This window comes from Myxine glutinosa, chromosome 4 (assembly GCF_964187855.1).
Source record: "Myxine glutinosa chromosome 4, kmMyxGlut1.1, whole genome shotgun sequence".
Lineage (NCBI taxonomy): Eukaryota > Metazoa > Chordata > Myxini > Myxiniformes > Myxinidae > Myxine > Myxine glutinosa.
The window spans coordinates 60875481-60899649 of NC_136264.1; the positions used below are offsets into that span (position 1 = coordinate 60875481).

The following is a 24169-nucleotide window of genomic DNA, read 5'->3' on the forward strand; positions in this document are numbered from 1 at the left end:
GAGTTGAGGCTCATGGAGGAGTATTTGCTCAAAAAATATGATTCACAAATCCTTTTATTTAGAATGTATATGTCCACAACTGTCAAAAATCCTACAACTATGCCGCCATTGGGAGGAGGCCCCACAAATGTATTAGTGTAAAGTTTTTTTAATTTTCATATTTTTGTCACTGAATTATTTGTAACGAAGTTATAGGAGCATATAATGAGGCTCATATCAAGAAAATAATGATATAACATAGTAGTACAACAACATTTATGTGGGGCCTCGAAGGCCTCAGGCCTGCATTCGTGTCGGATTTTCGGGTTATAAGACGTGAAGACTGAAGATTTTCCCACGAGCCTGAATGAATTTTTTTTCCTATGTCACTGAATTTTGTGTAACAACATGAAAGTCGGTGAAAATGAGCCTCATTCCAAAAAAAAATTGTACAGCATAGTTTTTGCAACAAAAAAACCTTGTGGGCCTCCGAGGCCCAATCACTACATTCAAGGGTTAAAATCATCCAAATTCCTGCCAAAACTAACGCTTGGAAGACAATTGTAAACCACCCAGTGTAATATTTGCTCACGAACGTCTTTTGGAAATTTGGAAGAGCATAGCACATCAGAGAGAGAGAGAGAGAGAGAGAGAGAGAGAGAGAGAGAGACATAGCTACCCTTTACCGGTGCATTGCCCCTCCATTTTTATATCATATTTAAATTAAATTAGACAATACAAACGGGGATGAGGAAACTCTGTCTCAGGACAAACGATTTCGAGAGACGAGTCTTTTTTTCCTTCATTAACACGAGATTTCCAGGAGGTTCCTTGGTAATGGATATCAAGCAAGATTTGTTGTAAAGTCAGTTTATTTTTTCAACACAATTACAGATTTGCTTTGTCATTCGAAGTAAAGTACGTACAATATGCAGTTTTGATAATGCATGTTAATATTTGATCATATAACCTGTATGATTGTGCATGAGATTTTAAAGGAAGGCCATTTCATAAAGAATCCTATTTTTTTTAAACCGTTACATTTTCATTAGGTTAACGCTTTGCATGACATGATGCATCATCTGGTGAATTGCACGTTTTCCAGGTGGGAAAACCATATAGGTGCGAGCAGTTGGTGAGGCGTTTGCTTTGACATCCAGAAAGTTCCACACCATGGTGGTAAGTGCCAATTACTTTGGGCAAAGAATGTATACCTTGACATCGATCAACATGGAAGGCATCTGTGTTTCTTTTATCTTTTATTTTCTTAGTTTATGGAGGCATTTTTTTCACAGATTATCATATGAATAATATAATAGGCCTTTGCTTGCTCTTTCTTTGTCAGTGATCTGTGCGATATTCTTTCTTGAATATAATGGTACACTCGTGTTCAAAAATATTGGCACCCTCGCACTTTTTTTCAAATAACTCACAGTTTTCTCGAAAAATATGTTGAAATTGACGAAACTATTTGGTCTCCACTATTATTTATTTAACTGTTAATATTACAGAACCTTTGTTTTTGATTCAGAACTTAATCTGTCGCTTTAAATCAGAAAATAGAAATTTTAGCACAGCCTTTCGACAAAATAACTCCAGTCAAGCACTTCCTGCACCTCTCTACTGGCAGTTTGTCCCACTCTTCTTGGGCAAACTGCTCCAGTTCTCCCAGATTTGAAGGATGTTCTACTCCCAACTGCTGTTTTCAGATTTCCCCACAGGTGTTCAATGGGATTTAGATCTGGACTCATTGCTGGCCACTTCAGAACAGTCCAGCGTTTTGTCTTGAACCATTCCTGGGTGCCGTTTAAAGTATTTTTGGGGGCATAGTCCTGCTGCAAGACCCATGACCTTCGTTGGAGACCCAGCTTTCTGACAATGGGATGAACATTGTGCTCCAAAATGCCTTGGTAATCTCCTGATTTCATGATGCCATGCACACATTCAAGGCACCCAGTGCCAGAGGCAGCACAGCAACCCCAAAACATCACTGAACCTCCTCCATGTTTGACTGCAGGGAAGGTGTTGTTTTCTTTGAAAGTTTCATTTTGTTTTCTGTTAACATAGATATGATGTGCTTTACCAGAAAGCTCTAATTTGATCTCATCTGTCCACATGACATTCTCCCAGAAGGATTTAGGCTTGTTCAGTTTCGTTTTGGCAAACTCCAGTCGGGCTTTCTTATGTCTATCTCTCAGCAGCAGTGGGGTCTTCATGGGTCTCCTTTCATTGAGTTGGTGACGGAAAGTGCGAGTTGACACTGTCGTACCTTGTGTCTGAAGCTCAGTTTGAATCTGTTTGGCAGTTGATATAGGTGCTTTCTCCAACATTGAAGCAATCCTTCGCTGCAATCTTCGATCAGGTTTTCTCTTGCGGTCACGTCCAGGGAGGTTGGCCACTCTATCCCTGATAACATTGTGTATGGTTGACACAGGAACATCAAGGTCTCTGGAGATGGACTTGTAGCCTTGAGATTGTCCATGCTTGGCTACAATCTTGGGTCTGACCTGCTCAGACAATTTCCTGGTTTTCGTTATTTTCTGGTTTTCAAGAAGCACCGAGTCTAACAACACCTCCCCCTCCCTTCCCCCAACGTGGTAAAGGCTCAATAAAGCTCCGAATGTTCCCTTCACGGTGCACACGAAAAACGCGACCGCCCGTCACGACGCCAGCACCAGACAGAGGGGAGAGTGAGAGGGATTACCTCGGTGGTTTTGGCGTGGGCAAAGCCCAATCGGCAAATGTGCTGGGTTCCGTCGCCTTGTCGGTGTTGTGGCTAATGGAGCCCATTGCACGGCCGGCTGAATGAATGTTAAAAAAATAAAAACACACGTGAAAAATCACAAGGGTCAATTCCACACTGGGGAATTAATCTTAAGCCCTGTCTAGTTAACACAAGAATCACGCCCCTTATGGCTACATGCAAACACTGTTAACCTGATAGGTTCCCTACTTATGAGATTGAGGTTCTTCTTCTTCACGTCCATGCTCCATACTAAAACCTATACGATCCTAACTCCATTATGGCAATTCGTCACCTACCCCCACAAACATAATGGTATTCAACCCCCTGCGTCAATACTTTGTAGAAGCTCCACTGGCAGCGATTACAGGTTTGTGTCTTCTTGGGTATTTCTCTATCAGCTCTGCACATCAGGATTTGGGGGTTTCGCCCATTCCCTGATAAAGGTCCTTCTTGCCCAGTTGCTCAGTTTGGTCGGACGGCCAGATACAGGAAGAGTCTGGGTAGTGCCATATTCTACCAGAAGGATGCATACTGCACCCTTCCTCATCGCGCTCAGTAGTCTGTAAAGACAGGATCCAACCTTTCACGGTATCATTTTGTTTGCTTTTATCTAAATCCTGCAACAGATTATCTTGTGGCGCACTTGCAAAACCATTATTTAAGCTGGAGTGCAACATGACTTATTTGTGGCGCCTGGGAAATTCTGCCGCATGATCCTGCAAGCTCTGATGCGAAGAGAAGAGAACGTTTCTGACCTTCTGCCTCCGAGTGATGACATATCGTAAAAGACAATATTGCCTCTTTCTGTTTCTAAAAGAGCCAATATTATCTCTTTCTCAAAATTGAGCACAGAAAATGAACATGCCTTGTGTTTAATGATCGCATTGAGGTATTTATTTCAATTCGAATAGATTGATATTCGTCATTTTTAGCTGTCATGTAATCAGGGCCGGCGCCAGACTATTTTGCACCCTAGGCAAGGCCAGCTACTTGCATCCCCTCCCCCCCCCCCCAAAAAAAAATGCCAACTTCGATTATTAAAAACAGATGTCTTGCAGAATAAATAAAAAGCAGAAAACTTGAAACTGCAGAAATTTATTTTAACTTGCAAGAATAAGTACCGTAAGATGCCAACAGCACCAATATAAAAGGCGCAATATCCATAAATATGGCAGTGGCCCTGTTACCCCCATGCTTTGGGGCAAATGGGTTCACTTTAAAAATATATGACACTCCATGTGGTTTGCAATGCAAAATAAAGAAAGTGGTCCCTTTATGAGTGTGTGAATGGAAATTACAGATAAACAAAACAGTGGTTTGAGCAATAAGTTTTAGAGATGCAAAATCAAAATTTTAAATAATCAATCTTTGATTATCTTTCGCAAATACAAAAGAAAATATTTTGGCACACAAATCATTTTGAACTAAAGGGCACTTGGTATACTGTGTCTGGTCTTAAAACAATATTTTGTAAAATGGTGACCCTTTAAGGTTCAGTAATGCGCCCCTCTGATGTCTGCGCCCTAGGCGGCTGCCTAGTTGGCCTTATGGTAGCGCCGGCCCTGCATGTAATGCCCCTCTGGAATGCATAACAGCGTTCAGGCGATGTACATCTATATCTATATATATATATATCTGCACTATTCCGGAGTGTCTAAGCTTCCAAAAGGTTGAAGAGGGTGTGAAGAGACAAGCACCTCAACCTATCTTTATTCGCAGACTAATTAGGCACGATGAAGACTCGGTCAAGCACACTACGTGACCACAACTTAAAGCTCGATGAGCAAGTCTTGGTGCCTCTGTTTTGGAATCTGAAATTGATTGGGAAATGCCCTTTAATCATCCCCAGGGAAATAATCAACTCCACTGAGGTTTTGTGAATGGAATATATTTTTCAAAAGTTATTCACGACGTGTAACGCATCATTGTTATGGTGTAGGGAGGTGGTGAAATTTGAATGATCGCTCATTAAAAAGGGTTTTTGTAATTGATTTTTAATATGCTAATTGTCTGTTCTCTCTCTCTCTCTCTCTCTCTCTCTCTCTCTCTCTCTCTCTCTCTCTCTCTCTCTCTCACTCTCACTCTCACTCTCTCTCTCTCTCTCACTCTCACTCTCACTCTCACTCTCACTCTCACTCTCTCTCTCTCTCTCTCTCTCTCTCTCTCTCTCTCTCTCTCCCCCTCCCCCTCCGCCTCCCTTTCCCCCTCCCCCTCCCCCTCCCCTCCCCCTCCCCTCCCCCTCCCCCTCCCCCTCCCTGCTGTTTTTCCTTTATTTCTTATTCAGCTATATTTCAACATCACAAAGGACAAAATGGGCAGAAGTTGAACACATGCTCATTGTGTCCTGAGTATTTTGCACACTCACACATTGAGACAAAATTTGTGAAGAATCAGCACAAGCGTTGTAAGGATTTTGTGGTTATCAGCAGCAAGTCAAAAGGATCAAATGGAGATGGACACATCAAGTTGTGGGAGGACTGCGTTGCACCTGCTGAAACCCGCGAATGAAGATAACAACCAACGGGGGAAGTTGTACAGGTGTTATGTGTGTTCAAAGGTTTTTAATCAGTTATCAAATTTAAATATACATAAACGAATTCACCCGGGGGAGTAGCCGTACAAGTGTTCTGTGTGTTCAAAGGTTTTTAGTCGTTCATCAAATTTAAATACACACAAACTAATTCACACGGGGGAGAAACCGTACAAGTGTTCTGTGTGTTCAAAGGTTTTTCGTCGTTCATCAAATTTAAATACACACAAACTAATTCACACGGGGGAGCAGCCATACAAGTGTGCTGTGTGTTCTGAAGATTTTCGTCTTTCATCAAGCTTAAAGAGACACAAACTAATTCACACGGGGGAGAAACCATACAAGTGTTCTGTGTGTTCAAAGGTTTTTCGTCGTTTATCACATTTAAATACACACAACCTCATTCACACGGGGGAGAAACCGTACAAGTGTTCTGTTTGTTCAAAGGCTTTTCGTCGTTCATCAAATTTAAATACACACAAACTCATTCACACCGGGGAGAAACCGTACAAGTGTTCTGTGTGTTCAAAGGTTTTTCGTCGTTCATCAAATTTAAATACACACAAACTCATTCACACGGGGGAGAAGCCGTACAAGTGTTCTGTGTGTTCTAAGGTTTTCAGTCGTCCATTAGCCTTAAATGAACATAGACACATTCATATTGGGGACAAACCATTCAAATGTTCTGTGTGTTCTGAAGGTTTTTAATCAGTTATCAAATTCAAATAAACACAAACTCATTCACACGGGGGAGAAGACAGCGCACAGGAGCAACTCACCCACATGTGGAGATAGCAGCCAACAACACAAACATACACACCCATACATGCATATATGGACACGCACACATTCACACAAACACAACTCACACACACACGAAGGTGGATACTTTGAGACCTGGGTTGCACCTTCTGAAACATGTGTAAGGGATTTCATTCGAATCTCAGGCTAATTGGGGTCAATGTGACCCATTTGCCTCCCGAGCGTCTGACTGTCTGGTTTTGGGAAGTTGTTGACAAAATCTTTGTTTGACCTTGCATCAACATTCTTTTCTTATGAGCAGCTCCCCACCTGCCGAGCCTTTCTCCTTGCTACAATCTGTGAAACTGGGGAAATGTTTTGAGTTCCTTGTCCTTTGAAGAAAAGTATATGAAGCAGAATACAAATTGTGATTCCTTGAGATGTTGTTGGTTGCTGGCTGTGTGAGGACCAAAAGGTGCTACTAGATTGTGCGCCCATATATCTACCATGCATGTTATCCTTATCCCTCAATACATCTCTTATACAGTGTCTGAGTTGAGGTGCTTATTCCAGAACCGAAGGGATTAAGGAAGCCATGACACATGCATTTGGAGATAACAACCAACGGGAGAAGCAAGGAGTACCTACGGAGTGTTAGACTAATTCTGAAGTCAACGCTCTCTCCAATGAAAAAAATCAAAACTATAAACCAATGTGCAGTACCGGTATTGCTGTATTGTTGTGTATTTATGAACTGGCCACAATCAGAGATCAACAACTTGTACACCAAAACAACAAAGTGTTCTTTGTTCAAAGTTTTTCGTCAGCGATCGGGTTTATTTACGCACAAAAACATTTATCACCAGTGAGAGTTCTTCCACCTTATCTATTTTCAGGGTTTTGCACATTTCTCCACATTAAATATGCAAAACATTATGTTGAGAAGCCAATTGATGAGTTTCGAAAGAGGAGTCAACCCTCTTGCAAGGGTTGCTGCGGTTACATCTTGTGCAGGTGATGAATGTGCAGGTGTTGAACAAACCTTGTGCAGGTGGTGAATTGTTTTGTTTTGATTTTGATTTTTTGAGTGGCATTGTGACGATTTTTGTGTGTTTAACCGGATTATTTGTTTTGATATTTTTATAACGAGTTGATCTTTATTCTCTTTGAATCGCTGCAACAAAAAAATAAAGGTGCATATAACCGGATTGTTTGTATTTTTTTATTTTAAGTTCTTCTTTATTCTCTTTGAAATCTCCGTGGAAAAAAAAAAAAAGTGAAAATCCTCAAATATCTTCCCTGATTGCGTTATCTTTTTTTGTGTTCAATACTTTTTCTTCTCGACAGAGGAGAGGGTATCTGATTTCATCTGATCTGCCCTAACCTCTCACCATCCCCTCTGCCCTAACCTCTCACCATCCACTCTGCCCTAACCTCTCACCATCCACTCTGCCCTATCCTCTCACCATCCCCTCTGCCCTAACCTCTCACCTTCCCCTCTGCCCTATCCTCTCACCATCCCCTCTGCCCGAAACCCCTCACCATCCCCTCTGTCCTAACCTCTCACCATCCCCTCTGCCCTAACCCCTCACCATTCCCTCTGCCCTAACCTCTCACCATCCACTCTGCCCTATCCTCTCACCATCCCCTCTGCCCTAACCTCTCACCTTCCCCTCTGCCCTATCCTCTCACCATCCCCTCTGCCCTAACCCCTCACCATCCCCTCTGCCCTAACCCCTCACCATCCCCTCTGCCCTATCCTCTCACCATCCCCTCTGCCCTAACCCCTCACCATCCCCTCTGTCCTAACCTCTCACCATCCCCTCTGCCCTATCCTCTCACCATCCCCTCTGCTCTAACCTCTCACCATTCCCTCTGCTCTTACCTTTCACCATCCCCTCTGCTCTAACCTCTCACCATCCCCTCTGCCCTATCCTCTCACCATCCCCTCTGCCCTAACCCCTCACCATCCCCTCTGTCCTAACCTCTCACCATCCCCTCTGCCCTAACCCCTCACCATTCCCTCTGCCCTAACCCCTCACCATTCCCTCTGCCCTAACCTCTCACCATCCACTCTGCCCTATCCTCTCACCATCCCCTCTGCTCTAACCTCTCACCATTCCCTCTGCTCTTACCTCTCACCATCCCCTCTGCTCTAACCTCTCACCATCCCCTCTGCTCTAACCTCTCACCATCCCATCTGCCCTAACCTCTCACCATCCACTCTGCCCTAACCTCTCACCATCCACTCTGCCCTATCCTCTCACCATCCCCTCTGCCCTAACCTCTCACCTTCCCCTCTGCCATATCCTCTCACCATCCCCTCTGCCCTAAGTCCTCACCATTCCCTCTGCCCTAACCTCTCACGTTCCCCTCTGCCCTATCCTCTCACCATCCCCTCTGCCCTAACCCCTCACCATCCCCTCTGCCCTAACCCCTCACCATCCCCTCTGCCCTAACCCCTCACCATCCCCTCTGCCCTAACCTCTCACCATCCCCTCTGCCCTAACCCCTCACCATTCCCTCTGCCCTATCCTCTCACCATCCCCTCTGCCCTAACCCCTCACCATTCCCTCTGCCCTAACCTCTCACCATCCCCTCTGCCCTAACCCCTCACCATCCCCTCTGCCCTAACCTCTCACCACCCCCCACTTCTACTTCTAACTTCCCCCAATCCTTCACCATCCCCCCTCCACCCCTAACCCCCCACACCCGACGCGTGCCGTTCCCTGCGGCTCCGAGCTGGACGAGACGCGGATGTTGTGGCGTTTAAACTGATTTATCATTTGTTCGGCGCTTGTATCGAGTTTCTCGTTTTACGGATAAACTGTCAAAGGTGAAATGAAGTGGAGAAAAGTTTGAAGCGAGTTGGGAATGTTGATAAGAATTCCCTTATTGTAAACGGGTTCAGGTATTGATACTTCCGACCTTATAGTTCACACAATAGAATATATGATGATGAATTTATTCAGCTCTTCAGTGTTGTTTCGGGAATGGAAGAAGTTAACCCTGTCGATTAATTACGTACCGAGAGGATGGGAAATTTCACAATGACACGAATTGAAGTCACAAAATATTCCCTGTGAGTTGAATTTGCGGAAATATTTATTTATAATTTAAAGAGGAATGTCATGAATGAAGCAGCCGAACTATATGTGTTTCATAATCAGGAATTTGAAGAGGAAGATTCTTGTTTATGTTCAACTGTTGGACTGTTCACAGCTCTCTGAGACATGGATAATGTGAAGTCAAGATGGTTACTTTCTCCTCGTCGGTCCGTGGGACTCGGAATTAAATGTTTTATTATGAATGTAACTTCATTGACAGGTAAAAGAAGGGCAGGGAAATGTTCCAGAAGAAGACAAACAGAAGACAAACCAGAAGACAAACCAGAAGACATTCGATTGCAGCGACTGCAGTCTATGTCACATTTGCCTTGGTCTTGGTGGTTGGAGGATCCTTTATTCTGTCTCGTGCCCATTCTTCAATGATGTGTACTAGATGGTTGTGGTCAAAACTGCCTTCTTAGGATTGTGTCCCCTAATTGACCCCATCCAGCCCCCACCTACGCACTTCATCCACTGCATTCTTACGATGTCCCTTGCATTGCTTTATTCTATCCTATTATGTGGACTTGAACTTAAATGTTGTATACGTACCTGACATTTTAAATATTGTGGATGCTTATATGCACTTAGCTCTTGGCCTTCACGGCGTTTTGGGTATCGTTTTGTATTGGAATACAAAATGCCTTTTCCGAATAAAACGTCACCGGAAAGTTTATATTTTGTGGTCATTATCTTGTCAACCTCTTCGAAGGAAGGACTTCGCTCGACGGAGGATGCCCAGTCGGCGACTGGCTTTGCAGGCCAGCTTGGAAATGTGGTTTTCCCAGGAAAGATCATGGCAGATACTGAGACCCAAGAGCTTGAGTGACAGACCTTGGAGAGCATTGTTGAGAAAGTAGATGGGAGGGTTGTCCAGACAGTGACAGTGAGTGTAAGATTTGTCAGGATTGAAAGACATGTTCCACTTGTTTGACCAGTCTGTGATTTTGTCCAAGTCTGCAAAGAGTGAGGAGGCTGCAGACTCCCGATCTGAGGGATGAGGTATGGAGCGGCAGAGAGTGGAGTTGATATCCGAAGCGATGATGGATTCCATGACTTTGCTGATAATTGGGAGCAGGCTGAATGGTCTGTAGTTGCAAGGATCTGTTTTTGCACCTTTTTGTGGAAAGCAGTAATGTTGGCTGATTTACATGCTGATGGCAGACGACCTTGAGCAAAAGAGAGGGTGAAGACAACAGAGATAGTGTGAAAGAGCGGCAGAGAAGGATTTTAGGAGCCGTGGGCTGATGCCGTCTGGTCCAGTTGCAGAACCGGAGTCGAGGATTGACAAACTTTTCCACCTTGTCAAGAGAGGAGGACACAGAGTCCAGGAGCAGCTGGGTATGACTCAGTACTTTGGGTACAGAGAGAGATGGATTTGGGACACAAGATTTTAAGGCAAACAGAGTGGAGGCATTCAGCTTTTTCACATGCAGTGTTAGCTGTGTAGCCGTTTGAGGTAAGGAAGGGGATGGAGGGAGAACAAACACCAGAAACAGATTTGACCAGACGCCACCACGATTTGGAAGAGGGAGACAGGTTTGAGAGTGGAGAGATATTGTTTCCTGGCTCTCCTGGGGGTGGACACACTTGTCCCGGGCTTTGTTAAAGGAAATGAGATTGCCTTCCGTTGGATTTTCCTCCCAGTAGGCGAAGGCAAGTTGTTTCAGGGCAACTGCCTCGCCAAACGATTCCTTGAACCATGGATGGGAGGAAGAGTATGACAACTAGAGGAGATGGGATAAATCTGTGCATGAGAGGGAACAATTTACTTTGGAAGAATTCCCAGGATGAGTTGATGGCAGAGGCAGTAGAGATGGGAGACCAGTCCAGATGATTGATGGCTGCTTGAAGACCGTGCCAGTTGGCCTGAGTGAAATTCCAGATTCGTCGACGCTGAGGAGGCTCTCTGACAATGGCCAGAGAGATGTCCACTTTAACAAGCATATGGTCAGATGAACCGATTGGAGCAGAAGAAGAGCAGCAGACATTTGCAGGGAAGTTTGTCATAACCAAGTCTAGAAGAGAAGATGCTCCGTTGACTGAGATCCGAGTCGGGAAATTGACAGATTGTGTCAGTCCCAGTGAGTCGCAGAAGTCCTTTGCTGAGGCATCATGGCTGGTGAGAGAGGTACCCATACCCAGCCAGCTGGCATGGCGACAATTGAAATCACCACATTTGAGGAAGAGAGAGTTGGGATGAGTAGATGGAAGTTGGTCCATGGTATCAGACGGTGAGACGTGGATGGAGTCATCACTGTTTGGCGGACGGTACAACACACATAAGAACAAAAGGTGGGAGCGAAGGGGAAGCTGTAGCCAGAGGTACTCCTAGCAGTGAGGTGGAGAGAGGGCACAACAGGGAGAGCGAGGAAGAGAGTTTTTGATAAAGATAGCAACCCCACCTCCAGGACGAGGCTCAGGTCTATCATACCTAAGGAGAGGGAAACCAGGGAGAGATATTGAGGAATCAAACATCTTGAAGGAGGAAAGTTTCTGTTTGGCAGATTAAGTCTGGTTTGTCAGAAGCAACCTGTATGGAGATCAATCAGGTTTGAGTGAAGGCCCCAGATGTTTGAGGTCCACACCATTGAGGGAGCATCGGATACAGGACAGGACAGGGGAGGGGATGGGTATGGTAAGATGATGGCAGAAGTGGAGGAGATAGGGAGAGCTGTTGATAGTGTCAGATTTCAGAAGAGCTTGGAGAAAGGGAAGGATGAAGAGGCCAAAAGGTTTGCTGGTGATTGGATGAGGCACAGTGAGGTGTTGTTTGAAAGGGGGGGGGGGGGGGGGCAGGCAGAGTAAGGAAGAAGGTTGGAGGTCTTGGAGAATTATAAACAATTACTGGTGTTATGTTACTAAAACTTCAAGAGACTCAGTTTAGCAAAATCAATGTTTTATTCACTTTTGAGAATTTGTTGTATACTTGAGAATTTGTTGTATACTAAGCCGAGATCTTTAATGAGTCTTTGTTCCAGTCTTTGTTGAAGCTCGTTTGGTAGGTCTTGGTTGAAGCTCGGTCTGTAGGTCTTTTGAAGCTCGTTCAGTTGCTGACCAGTCTTCAGTTGTTCCCCGTCCACTCTGCTAGTCCACTGCTTCTCCATCACTCTCCCAGTTCTCTGCCCTTCCAATGCAACTTTCTCTTGGTTTTAAAGGCCCAGACTCCTTCATCCAAAAGCCTTTATTTGGCTCTTTTGGCCACCCCTCTATTTTGGGAGACTGATAGCACCACTTTATTTCTGTTCAAGAGGTCAAATGCTCTGACCTGCTGAGGGGGAATTTGCAGCCTGTGTGCAGTGGCCTGAACATAGGCTATTTTCTACACAGATGGCAGTCCACGAGCATTACACATTTTTGTCTGAAATTAACTCTCCTGCCCACCTGTTAGTTCTATGCACTTTACTCATTCGTAAAGTAAAACATATCCACTTTAAACAAGATTACATTGATATATATTCTAGCAATATTGTCAATATGAATATTTATTCCCTGACAATCCCCAGTTTTTTTCTTTTATGTTTATATTAACCATTAATTTAAACATTACCACATTTAAATATTCAAACCACTAATCTGGTAATTTAATTTCCTAAGGCATACACCGTCATTCTGGAAGAATTTTGATCACAATACATTTCCTTGTTCATTTACTCTTTCTATGTTGATAATTCAATTCAACTCATTTGCATAAAGGTCACAAAAACATTTCACCTTCACCAAAACGCAATAATTTCAGTTCATCATTAAAATAATAAAGCATCTGCAACATTTGGCAAAATATTTGCCTTTAATCAAATATTGACTTTCTTTGTTTGAAAAAAGGGGCGGATCACTTGTGTTTGGAATTTTAGCATAAAACATTTTTCTCCTGTTGTCTTCATCACACCTTCACTATTTGCATAGGATTTTCCGCTGTTGTGATAGCTGGGCAGAGTCAAAGACTGACCCTGCTCTCCATGCAGCATCCTTGCCAATCTTGCGGTGAGCCATAGTAGATTTGAACAAGGCCTCCATCCAGTTGTAGTCGACTTGCCTCCTCACTAATCGTGAGCATGGAGCAAGTATTGATGTGATGTTGATTTTTTTCAACAAGATGTGGAGCAGGGATGCCGGATGCATCCGCAATGATGATGTTGGGACCATGGTACTCAGTTGTCCATGGTCCATACCAGGAGCACACAGCAGAATCGTGCACAGCTGTTGTGAAGGAAAAAGCAGTCGTTCGCTTGCAGCTCCATGCTGGCTCCCCGGAAGTTGGTGAAGTAATGACACACGTCACCGTATCCCGTAAACGTTGCAGGTAAAATATCGTCATCCTGCAATTGCTGATGTGATGAATGTTCGAGGTATTTGAACACAAGTAAGTGATCGCCCTTTTCCATATGTTGCAGTGTGACCCAGACAAATGGTCACATAATTTTCCCTTGGTGAAGGTAAACATCCATCTTCCAAAGGAGCATTTCTTCATCATTCTTTGAGAAAGAGGGTGTATGCCAAGATTAACTTCATTTTCACAAATTTTCCTTTTTCAAACTTCTTCCCAGATGTCGTTATCACTCCATTTGGGATGTGGTCTTGTCTTTCCTTTACTTAGCCACATTTATATCTGCTCTCCACACAGATTGAATCAGATGGGGTACATTGTAACATGAAATCACTATCTTTTATAACAACTTCACACGAATAATATTCAAATCAGACATGTGTTTTACACTACTAAAACTAAGAATAGCATCCACAATTGCTTTCAGGTTCATATAATTCAAAAAATTAAACACATGCAGGTGTTGTAACTCAACTCAAAGAAAATAAATGCATTAACAATGATTATATATGATTTAAATCACAAACAGGAATATCTAATTCCCAACAATTCTTGCAAACAAGCAAACTATGCCTAATGTGTTATTAGCATAGTCCTCCCCGCTTTTTGTTTTTCTTTAACAGTGTTACTTGTGGTGATATGAGTTCATCGATCGTGTAAAACAGACATAGTGCACAACAAGTTGTTATGCCCTCATTTATGTCAATGACATTCAACATTATATACCAAACTAACAAACTTCTTAAAATGTGACTAAAGAAAAATCCCTTAATCTATAACATAAATCTGATTATTTGCCTTATCCTGATGCCCCTATCTCCCGGGGTCCATATATATTTCTATTGTTATCAACTTCCTATGATCTGTGAATTCGTTCCAAAATACCACAACCATAGGTTTTAACAAAGCTCTACCATACTATTTCCAAGTTGAACTCAAAATACTAGTAAAACAATCAATTCAAAGAATTAACTTCAAAGGGTAATTCTCTCTTTTCCCACTGCTATAAGGAAGAACAGTAGCTCTTATAAATCTTTGTAATATCTCATTAACTTTACCCAGCATTGAAGAATTTATTTACTATCCATTTCGATGCAACTTATGAATACTACTAACACCAGTATGCCAATATAGGTGTGGCAGATTAACAAAATATGTTGCAGGTACACGTAACATCGTGTTCTGAGTGTAAAAGCCCATAAAAACCAAAAAAACATCTGAGTGTAAAAAACATAACAGTGCGTTCACGTCTGCCCCTTGGTTTTAAGATTCACAATGCATTTCGTTTTAAAACTCACAATAGTTCAATTCAACAAAATTGTCTTTACTATCTGCCCATATCGTCTATGCCTAAGACACATCCATACATACAGCACAATTTATATGCTGATAAAGGTCAAGTTTATATATGTAAAAATCCATGAGCAGAGTACTCTGGAAAGTCAGTGTAAGACCACTTCCAAATTTGGCTAATTTTGTACTCATTTTGTTTATGAAGCTCCTATCCATAAATAGCTGTTATTGTCATTTAAATTCTATCAAAAATGGAATCCCAAAATTACTCACAATTTTACTATTAATTAATGGCTGCTCATAACCTAGCACATCAAATCTGTATATTCCATCGCCCTTGACAAAAGAGATAATGTACATAATCAAATTATATTCCTATTTTTTTTTACGAATTTTCTGGATATTCTTGTAAGATTGACACACAAAACAAAAACATTGACACACAAACATACACAAACCCAAGCATTATGTATATTTGTTTGCATTTGAACCATCATTAACAGATCAAGATGGGTGTCAATTGCATTTCAATTTCGTAAAATTTATCCTTTAATTTTAGAAACGCTAATACACAAATAGAGAAAAAGTTTATTTTTTTTTTAGAAAACCCCTATAATGTCACATTGAAATTACCCTTTTTGGTCCTACAATAATTTATCCAAATTTTACAATACATCTATTTACATGTCAGTCGACCACTGACCTATCAGCATGCAAAAAAATAGTCCAAAATGCCCACCTGCTGATCATGTGATGCTCGTCACTTGGTTTCCAAAAAATTTTGCAAAGCAATGTTCCACACTTTGGTAATTGTTTTGTTGTAAAAATTGTTTCGCCCAAAATACTCCCTAAAACGACATTTATAATTGGCAAATATGAGGCTTCCAGAATGAACTCTAATTCTGGATCTTTTAATTCATGTTCCAAAAAAATCCAATTTTGGCATTTAATCAACTAATTATTAATTCACTAATAAGCAAAAGTAAAATGCATTCTTGCTCCGAAAAATTTTTTTGAGACAAGAAGCAGGAACAATTATTCATGTTGGTCTGTTGGCATTTGGGATCTGCAGCAATGAAGGCCTAATCGTTATCTGAGGTACCGGTAAGCACTGGTACCCTTGATCTTGGTTCGTCCTATGAACTCGTCTTCCTATTTGAATATGGACAACATCGTTTCCAGTGTCCAATATTTCCACAATTAAAACATCGATGTCTGTCATTGGCTGGTTTGTCCACCTGTTCACTTGTATCGCTGGGCTGCCTCTCCAGATCCCTGAGTTGCCACCCCACTCCCTGGTTATCTCCTACTGCATTGTTGCTTTGTTGCCCAGAAAACCTATTGCGTTGATTCGTAGTCATCAGGGCTTGAGTCTGTAATTGCATCAATTTCTCGGCATTTACAGCACTATTTCTGGCTTGAATCCGCTGATGATGCAAGGCGTAATTCAATATTTCTTGCATTAGCTTGCCTTCCCAAGCAATACATTGTCTTTCCACTTCACTCTTCAATTTGGGCAATAGACCATTAATAAAAAGGGGTTTTAAGGCATTGTCAATTTGTGCCCGGTCTATGCCTGAATATAGTCGGAAAACATCTCGCAATCTGTCCAAATAATCGCTAGCATCTTCGCCTGTTTTCTGCTTGCATGTAACCACTTTGTTCCAATCCGTCACGGGTGGCAATTTTTTTATGGCCTCTATCAATTTATTGATCTGTGCCCTTCTAGCCTCCGTGGGCATGTCTACCTGTCCATCTTCCGTATTTACCCAGTTGGCCTCACGCATTAAGTTCCTCAAAGTGGTGGTATTAGGAATTAACCATTTTAAAAGTATTGCCATGTCTCTTGCAGTGGGCAACTGAGTTTCCACAATTAACCGCAGTTCCTCCGCAAATTGAAGTGGATCTGTTTTGATAGATGGCATACTACTCTGCAATGCCTTCAATTGATGTACCTGCCATGGTCTATACATCAGATCTGGTTGTTGCTGATTTGCCCCTTGAAATTGCCGCTGAGGAAAATTCATAACACCACATTGCTCAAACCCTCCTTGTGAGAGAGTCAACTTTTGATCATTCATTAGCCAATCACATTGATCGTTAGATTGATTGGCATTTATCACACGACCCTTACTCCTTGTATGGTGAAATGGAGAGCATGATAAAGGTATAGCAGCTGGTTGCATCGTTTGCCCACGTTGAGTCGGTTCCTGTGCCCCAATTGCACCCTCTTGGGTAGTTACCTCAAATGGGTCACGTCTTACACCTGTCCTCTGTTGACTAGAACCAATCGCTGCACTCTGTTCTGGTCTTTCGGCAGGTACAGGTACAGGCACTACCTGTGGCTGATATACAATATGTCTCCGATAAGGTGGAGGAGTCTCGTCTTCCAGTTCATTTGTCTCGTATGATCTGGCTTCTGGATACAATTTGGGTTGGGATTGCTCTCCATTGCTGACTCGAAGAGGCATCTGATTTGCTACCTTACACAACCTATGTTGTATCTGTTTCACGTCTTTCTTCAAATCCAATTGACCTTGTTTAATCTTGCAGAATCCACTTCCCATTTTGCCTGTGTGTGAGTACCTCTTTATACTCACTCAATATATCAAATAGCTACAAGGACTACACATCGGACTACACCTGTATCCACTATCAACTGTGTGTACTGCAAAAATCGCAGACGTTTGTTCCACTTTATACAAAGTAGCGTTGAATGCGTTGTTGTCTAGCTTATTCCGATAAGCTCTACTCTGTGGTCTTCCAGGAAGTATCTCTCCAGCTGTCCACTTGATGACTTCAGGTGATTTCCAGAGAGTCCCCCTGCCCTGTGGCTTTTCCCACACCCCAATCTCACTGATCAGTGTTGCAGATGAGTCTGGATCAGTAAGTCCTGTTAAGGGGGGTCAAACAAAAATAACCACATAATATAACAAATAACCACTAGACTCACCACCTCGCTCATCGTCCCAGGTTGTCTGCACATTGATGTTTTGCAAATGTCTCAAAGCTTCTTTCTTGAGACCGCACTTTTTATTCATCCATCAATTGACTTGTTTAAATTAAATTTAAATAAAATCAGATCAGATTAAATTAATCAGATCAAAATCAATCAGATCAATCGGATCAGAATCAGAATCAATTCAATTATGCAATTTCAATCAATTCACCAACATTAATCAATAAAATCCTAATAATAATACATAATAAAATATCATAAATGATAATATCAAAATTCAAATATAAAATCATCATTGAAATTATCATTGAAAATATCAAAATATCAAATATCAAAATAGCAAAATTCACATTTATCTGTCTGATAACTCTATATCTAAGCCTGTACCCAATGTTGGCAAAACAGTCCCGTCTACTGACGGGGAAATATGATCGTCGGTCCATGGTCACCGTTTGACCCATATCTGCCGTCAGTTGACAAATCACCGTTCTGCCTCTGGATCATATCTGACATATTTGTTCAATCCTGTGTGGTCATCATATCACAAATTAAAGTTTAACAACCACTGAAGGCAACTCAACCCTTCATTTGTGAGACAATCAACCAAATTGATCAGACAGATATGAATCAGTTCATTGGGCAATGTCGCACATGTCACGTGCCACATGTCACATGTGGCACATGTCACACGTCATGTGATGTCACATGTCATGTCATGTGTCACCCACCATGTCTCACTTTGAAAGACACTCAAAGTTCTTGACAATTAAAATGGTGTAAGATTCCTGAAATGTGTACCAATGAATGGAAATTCATAATCATAGTCATACCATAATCATCCATTGCAGAAGACAAACATTTCCTGTATCAACACATCCACGTGGTATAATCAACAATGAAACAGTTATCATTAACAAAATTTGAGAATGAACATCAATAATCAAAATATGACAATCATGAATCTCATCAACAATGAGAGAAAACAATGAGAATGAGAAACATGAAATGAGAAAACAATGAGAACTATGAAAGGTGAAAACAGGTAAAAGAAGAAGCAAAAGAGGAGTAAAAAAAAAGTGGGCCAAGGGAGTGTGAGGAGGGGCAAGATACACTGAAAGAGGAGAAAGCAAACAAGGGAGGAATGAGGCTGGGGGGGGGGGGGGTGGGGGACTCGCTTAGGGGTATTAATACTATGCGAAATACGACACTCATTGTATTTTTCTAAAAATAACTGTGTATGATTGGCTGCACTTATTCTCCCTTACAAGGCTGTGAAAGGTTATATGATGGATACTATTGTCCCTCTCGACCTTCAGTGCAAATCATACACTCATCTGTGTATTATTTTAACCATTCCAACTGTGTCGTATCATGGCACTCATCACTTTAACACTATGGGGCCATATTTTTTTAGGGAGAGGGAGAAATTTAAAAAATGAGAATGAAAAACACATACCCACACACACAAAAACACATAAAGCCACATAATGAGGTGATATGCTAAATCAACATGGGATCCAATGGGATATGGGATCAACAATCCTATACATGCCTCATACAATCAGTAATATAACATGATTTGGAGGGGGTGGATAATGGTAGAATGAAGTTAGGGTTAGGATTGGGTTGGGGTCAACAAATTCATGTACATGTAAATTCATTCATGTATAAACAGATCACAATATATTTCATCATTGGTTTCCCTCCATTTAATTGCCTTGCCAAATGTCATAGTATCTTATATCAATAAATTACATTTTAAAAAATCGTTTCTGATCCCATATGGAAGAAGTGTGGGCTAGGGCCCAGAACACAACACCAAACGGTTGCCATGGGCAACCTGCCTGCACGCATTCCACTGGCAGGATACAATTACTGGCATCAGTGTGTGCAAGTCTTACTTGGAGATGACACGGAAAACTTTTTTCTTTTTTTTTAAATTACGTTGCATTACAAACATTACATTACATTACATTACATTAGAAATTAAAAATTACATTACTGTCCTACATGGGAAAAATGAATTGATGGTGCACTTCATCAAGTCATCCCTGTCAGAACATCATAATTCATAAGATTACAATTTCTTGTGTTCATAAGAGCACATTTGGCCAATCACACACATAAATGTGCATAAAATGCAGACGTGCGTCCAAACCGCTTCGAATTAACTCTTATGAAGGTACAAAAACCCATATTTGTGCCACAATGGAATTTTTTTATGACTTAAAATCGAGCCAGTCGATTTTACCATTATTTGGCTTACTGTACAGATGCTGTATAAAATCGCTTTTTACTGTAAAATCGCTTTAAAAAATCGCTGTAATCGCTTTAAAAAATCGCTTTAAAAATCGCTGTTCAACTTGTGCGAGAGCATATCGACTCGTCCCTCGTGACCACATCAAAAAAGAGGCTCACCACAGGAAAAATATTATATAAGTCTCAACCGTAGGAACCCAGCAAATTTGAATCATCATACAAAAGGAATGGGGAGATATGTAACACAGACCATTGAACTGGAATAACGTATGAAATCAAATGAATACACAAAAGCATATTCATACACACAAAATATTTTCATGACTGGACGAATGCAGCACCCTTTGCGCTAACGTCCCGGGATACGTTAGTGGCTCTTTGCACTCGTAGAATGTACCGAAAAAAAATTTCAAATTACAGAGAAAAAAAAAAAAATAAAAATTATTATTATTTAAAAAAAAAAATTTTTCGTCATGACTTCTGAAATTTAAAAAAAATCGTACAATAATTATACAGTATATACCATATCAGTGGTCCTTCATGAAAGCACAGCACCTTTTCTAAAGACAAAAGGCTTTAGTGGATATTTGTGACAGTCCATGGCACCATTCCTGAAAAATGCGTATACATAAATTTTGGAAGAAAAAGAGAAAAAAAATTGGCATGATTTCTGAAACCTGTTAAAGGCCTCGTGTTTTTTCCTTCCACACATCAACAAACGTACACAAAACTCAAACACTAAACTATTTTGCGCAGATTAACATCAGATAACAAACAAAGCTTACCTTGTTTACCTGGGCAGTTGAGTCCCTACGGGCCACCACTTCTTGGAGAATTATAAACAATTACTGGTGTTATGTTACTAAAACTTCAAGAGACTCGGTTTAGCAAAATCAATGTTTTATTCACTTTTGAGAATTTGTTGTATACTTGAGAATTTGTTGTATACTAAGCCGAGATCTTTAATGAGTCTTTGTTCCAGTCTTTGTTGAAGCTCGTTTGGTAGGTCTTGGTTGAAGCTCGGTCTGTAGGTCTTTTGAAGCTCGTTCAGTTGCTGACCAGTCTTCAGTTGTTCCCCGTCCACTCTGCTAGTCCACTGCTTCTCCATCACTCTCCCAGTTCTCTGCCCCTCCAATGCAACTTTCTCTTGGTTTTAAAGGCCCAGACTCCTTCATCCAAAAGCCTTTATTTGGCTCTTTTGGCCACCCCTCTATTTTGGGAGACTGATAGCACCACTTTATTTCTGTTCAAGAGGTCAAATGCTCTGACCTGCTGAGGGGGAATTTGCAGCCTGTGTGCAGTGGCCTGAACATAGGCTATTTTCTACACAGATGGCAGTCCACGAGCATTACACATTTTTGTCTGAAATTAACTCTCCTGCCCACCTGTTAGTTCTATGCACTTTACTCATTCGTAAAGTAAAACATATCCACTTTAAACAAGATGACATTGATATATATTCTAGCAATATTGTCAATATGAATATTTATTCCCTGACAGAGGAGATGGAGGTAAGAATTGGAAGGGAAAGGAAGCAGGAAGAGGGGAGAAGTGGAGAAAAAAGGAGGGTGGGGAGATTTAAAGGTGAGGGGGGAAATTAGGGGGGGGGGAGGTGTGAGAGAGTTTCAGAGCAGAGGGTGAGTTTGATGGAGGGTGAGTTTCGGAGGGGTGAGGGGGGAGTTTAGGTGGGGAGGGGTGAGTTTGGATTTTAGGAAGTATTGGACGATCAATGGAAAATGAACATTTATTGCAAAATGAGTTTCTTGTGATTTTTGAGTCAGAGATCCGTTTGAATTTGTTGGAAGAAGGGTGGAATGCAGGTTGAGTTTCGGGAATATAGGAAGGAAGAACTGTAAGAAATTGAATTTTTATTTGAAATGAAGAGATTGGGTGAGCAAATCGAAAACAACCTTTTAAAGGAGAAGAAGAAAAGTGTGTTCTAATATGCAATAGAATTCAACACTTCAGGGGAAAGTTTAAACATTTTTAAACTAAACCGTGAAAACTATCTGGGGAAATTCCCGAAATGAGGGCATGAAGGATTCCTAAGGGGAATTAGGGATTCCAGCACAGATTCAAGAACAGAAGAATAGGACATTGACAGCCAGGAGAGCAGAGAACGAAGGAACAGGGCGGTGTATAAGCAAATGTTGGTATGGGAGGTGATGCCTACTTTTTAAATTCTTCGTTAATGTTTTTTTTTGCGGGTTCGGTGAAAGTGGTTTGAGGAAGAAGGAGAAAGTTGAAGGAGTACGGTGAAAACTAGAATTGGAAAGGTGTCAGTTGGAGAGGATAGAGTTGGGAAGGAAGGAGAGGAAAAAAAATAACCGGGTGGGGCGAAACACGTGGTCGAACATTGAACGAACAAAGAAGGAAATTAGATTTTATTATTATAATTTTAAAAAAAAATTAAGACCTTAGCTTAATTAAGACTTTAAGGTAAGATATTCAGGGAAGTATGGGGTGAAAAGAAAGACTGGAAAAAAAACAGAGAATGAAAGTAACTGGACCACAAACGACCGCCGAAAGGAGACCTTGAGTGACTCGGCCTGAAAAACATGGCAAGAACCAATCGACGATTATACACAGGTATGCATGATTTACACTGAGATCTTACTAGAAACACACAGTGTGTTTTTTTCCCTCCCATCCATGGTACACACAGTTTTTTCCTCCCATCCATGGTACAAGGAAACAAACACCGTAAAATAAAAATACAGTTTTGACAAAAATACAAACGGGGGGGGGGGGGGGGGGGAGGGGAATAGCTAACTTAGTGTGGAGAGCTTGGAAAATCACAACCTCGCCAGCAAAGCCAGAAGCGGGGTCAACTGACCTTTTGCTGCAGATTTTTTTTCGAGTTTTGCATCCTTGACAATTAGGTTCAGAGTATGAGTATAACAAGGGAGATGCCATTTGAGGAGAGTACCAGCAGCTACCATATTTGCAACATTATCCGTCACTATGACAGTTATTCTTCTGAAAATGTTCCAATCCTCTACTACTTTTATGAGTTCAAGAGCATGCACGTTGTAATCACTCAAGGAAGTGGGTGGTGATAGTCATATATGCCTGAGATTGACAAGATGTCCAGAAGTCTGTTGTGAGGGCAATGGAAGTAGCAGCATCAATCATCCTGGCAAGCTTTGTCCCAGTTTCTTGACACTGTAGGAAGAAGAGTTCACATGATTGTGTGAAGACTTGGAAGGTCATATTTACGGTCCAAAGCTCCCACAAAGTCTTTGTAGTCAGTCTTCAACAACAGATTCAGGATGCAGGAAACGTTACTGGGCCAAGGTGAGGGATTGTCAAGAGCAAAGGCCCTGGAGATTGGAAAACAGTTTGAGTTGTCTCGCAAGCAAATTCACATCCTGCGGATGAAGGTAACTACCAACCTGGAGTGTCGGCCATTACAGCTCAGAGGAAGTCACATCCCAAACCCCGTGCCTCATCACAGCCACAGGAATTCAAAACATGCTGTCGATGTGGCAACGATGAGCAGCATTTGCGAAACCAAGGAGAATGTCCTGTAGTGGGCTCCTTTTCCTATTGCAAATACCCGAACCATTGGATGTTCGTGTGCCGCAGGCGACAGCGACTGGGTAAATCAAACCTAATTGATGATGTAGTTACGCAGCAAGGAACATCTATGGGAAAACAATTCAGAGGATCTTCAGATATACAAGGTTGACAACATCTGGCACTCTGGCAGGTGCCAAATTGTCAGACTGTCCGTGTCAGTGGCATTGCGACCAGTACCTTCCGTATTGATACAGGTGCAAGGTGTAATGTACTCACGCTCAGGGACTTTCAAAGACTACCAATTAACACTGAACTTCACAAGTCTAACATAACCATGAGAACATACTCTAACTATATCATTCAGCCGGTTTCCTCCACAGATCTTTCCCTGGATTTCAATGGGAGGTCTGTAATAGCTGCATGTGAGCTGGTCAACTTGATTCAGGAGAACGCAATATTTGGGAGACTGCTGAGAACCTTGGCCTGAGTTGCTCAACTGAGTTCCCTGGCAGCAGCCTCTTCTTCATCCTAATACTGCTTCCTCTCACATGCAATGTCCACTTCCCTGGCAAAAGTCTCCATCAAGGAGATGTATGCCCAGCTGCAGGAACAGACCCAACTGTAATTGCGACACCTGTTGTACATGATCCACACTGGATGGCCTTGCTCTCTGAGTGAAGTGCCCATTCCATTGAGACAATACTGA

At 41.8% G+C, this 24169-nt stretch overlaps 1 pseudogene; it reads left to right on the top strand.

The window, feature by feature from the left end:
• The first annotated feature begins 5171 nt into the window (after positions 1 to 5171).
• On the top strand, positions 5172 to 22861 carry LOC144891602 (uncharacterized; annotated as a pseudogene).
• The last annotated feature ends 1308 nt before the right edge of the window (positions 22862 to 24169 follow it).